We start from the raw sequence: 1,865 nt of genomic DNA, 5'->3' as shown, positions 1-1,865 counted from the left end.
AAAGTGGCGCACAGATTAAGTATATGAATCAATAATTTTCCTGTATCCTTTGCGGAGTGAGCAAACCTGCTCTTGCTTCTCGTACCAGACCAGATATTTATGGTGTTATAAGCCACTTACCAGGATCGAACTGACGACCTTCTGCTCTCAAAGCAGACGTTCTGCCATTAAGCTAATGTGACACACCAGATAACTGCATAAATCAATAATCTTCCTGTATCCTTTGCGGAGTGAGCAAACCTGTTCCTGTTCTTCATACCGGACTAGAGCTTAATGCTGCTGTGAGCCACTTGCCAGGATTGAACTGACGACCTGCTGCTTACGAAGCAGACGCTCTACCACTAAGCTAAAGTGACATAAGACTAACCATATGAATCAATAATTGTCGTGTCCCCTTCACAGAATGGGCCATCTTGCTCCTGCTTCTCGTACCAGACCAGATATTTATGGTGTTATAAGCCACTTGCCAGGATTGAACTGACGACCTTCTGCTTACGAAGCAGACGCTCTACCACTAAGCTAAAGTGGCGCACAGATTAAGTATATGAATCAATAATTTTCCTGTCCCGTTCACAGAATGGGCCATCCTGCTCCTGGTTCTCGTACCAGACCAAAAATTTATAGTGCTATAAGCCACTTGCCAGGATTGAACTGACGACCTTCTGCTTACAAAGCAAACGCTCTGCCACTAAGCTAGAGTGGCGCACAAAATAAGTGCATAAATCAATAATCTTCCTGTATCCTTTGCGGAGTGAGCAAACCTGCTCCTGCTCCTCATACCCGACTAGAGCCTAATGCTGCCGTAAGCCACTTGCCAGGATTGAACTGACGACCTTCTGCTTACGAAGTAGACGCTCTACCACTAAGCTAAAGTGGTGGACAGATTAAGTATATGAATCAATAATTTTCCTGTCCCGTTCACAGAATGGGCCATCCTGCTCCTGGTTCTGTACCAGACCAGAAATTTATGGTGCTATAAGCCACTTGCCAGGATTGAACTGACGACCTACTGCTTTCAAAGTAGACGCTCTGCCACTAAGCTAAAGTGGCACACAGAATAAGTACATAAATCGATAATCTTTCTGTATACTTTGCGGAGTGAGCTAACCTGCTTCTGCTTCCCGCATCAGACCAGAGATTTATGGTGCTATCAGCCACTTGCCAGGATTGAACTGACGACCTTCTGCTTACAAAGCAGACGCTCTGCCACTAAGCTAAAGTGGCACATAGAGTGATTACATAAATTAATAATCTTCCTGTATCCTTTGCGGAGTGAGCAAACCTTCTCCTGCTTCTCGTACCAGACCAGAAATTTATGGTGCTATAAGCCACTTGCCAGGATTGAACTGACGACCTTCTGCTTACGATGCAGACGCTCTACCACTAAGCTAAAGTGACTCACAGATTAAGTATATGAATCAATAATTTTCCTGTCCCGTTCACAGAATGGGCCATCCTGCTCCTGGTTCTCGTACCAGACCAGAAATTTATGGTGCTATAAGCCACTTGCCAGGATTGAACTGACGACCTTCTGCTTACAAGGCAGACGCTCTGCCACTAAGCTAAAGTGGCACACAAAATAAATGCATAAATCAATAATCTTCCTGTATCCTTTGCGGAGTGAGCAAACCTGCTCCTGCTCCTCACACCCGACTAGAGCCTAATGCTGCTGTAAGCCACTTGCCAGGATTGAACTGACGGCCTTCTGCTTACGAAGCAGACGCTCTACCACTAAGCTAAAGTGGCGCACAGATTAAGTATATGAATCAATAATTTTCCTGTATCCTTTGCGGAGTGAGCAACCTGCTCCTGCTTCTCGTACCAGACCAGATATTTATGGTGTATAAGCCACTTACCAGGATCGA

The 1,865-nt window shown here is 45.1% G+C and overlaps 10 non-coding genes across 10 annotated transcripts; all 10 read right to left on the bottom strand.

Moving 5' to 3' along the window:
- Nucleotides 1-110: 110 nt before the first annotated feature.
- Pmar_PMAR022554 lies at nucleotides 111-182 on the bottom strand. Its single transcript has one exon. It is a non-coding gene; the product is annotated as a tRNA-Ser (tRNA).
- Nucleotides 183-284: 102 nt separating this feature from the next.
- Pmar_PMAR022553 lies at nucleotides 285-356 on the bottom strand. The gene has a single exon. It is a non-coding gene; the product is annotated as a tRNA-Thr (tRNA).
- A 101-nt stretch (nucleotides 357-457) lies between these two features.
- Pmar_PMAR022552 lies at nucleotides 458-529 on the bottom strand. Its single transcript has one exon. It is a non-coding gene; the product is annotated as a tRNA-Thr (tRNA).
- A 102-nt stretch (nucleotides 530-631) lies between these two features.
- Pmar_PMAR022551 lies at nucleotides 632-703 on the bottom strand. The gene has a single exon. It is a non-coding gene; the product is annotated as a tRNA-Thr (tRNA).
- Nucleotides 704-805: 102 nt separating this feature from the next.
- Pmar_PMAR022550 lies at nucleotides 806-877 on the bottom strand. The gene has a single exon. It is a non-coding gene; the product is annotated as a tRNA-Thr (tRNA).
- A 101-nt stretch (nucleotides 878-978) lies between these two features.
- On the bottom strand, nucleotides 979-1,050 carry Pmar_PMAR022549. Its single transcript has one exon. It is a non-coding gene; the product is annotated as a tRNA-Ser (tRNA).
- A 102-nt stretch (nucleotides 1,051-1,152) lies between these two features.
- Nucleotides 1,153-1,224, bottom strand: Pmar_PMAR022548. Its single transcript has one exon. It is a non-coding gene; the product is annotated as a tRNA-Thr (tRNA).
- A 102-nt stretch (nucleotides 1,225-1,326) lies between these two features.
- On the bottom strand, nucleotides 1,327-1,398 carry Pmar_PMAR022547. The gene has a single exon. It is a non-coding gene; the product is annotated as a tRNA-Thr (tRNA).
- A 102-nt stretch (nucleotides 1,399-1,500) lies between these two features.
- Nucleotides 1,501-1,572, bottom strand: Pmar_PMAR022546. Its single transcript has one exon. It is a non-coding gene; the product is annotated as a tRNA-Thr (tRNA).
- Nucleotides 1,573-1,674: 102 nt separating this feature from the next.
- On the bottom strand, nucleotides 1,675-1,746 carry Pmar_PMAR022545. The gene has a single exon. It is a non-coding gene; the product is annotated as a tRNA-Thr (tRNA).
- Between the last annotated feature and the right edge of the window lie 119 nt (nucleotides 1,747-1,865).

This window comes from Perkinsus marinus, assembly GCF_000006405.1.
Source record: "Perkinsus marinus ATCC 50983 genomic scaffold scf_1104296975476, whole genome shotgun sequence".
Lineage (NCBI taxonomy): Eukaryota > Perkinsozoa > Perkinsida > Perkinsidae > Perkinsus > Perkinsus marinus.
Note: the sequence above shows the minus strand (reverse complement) of the source record. Positions and strands in the feature narration are given on the sequence as shown.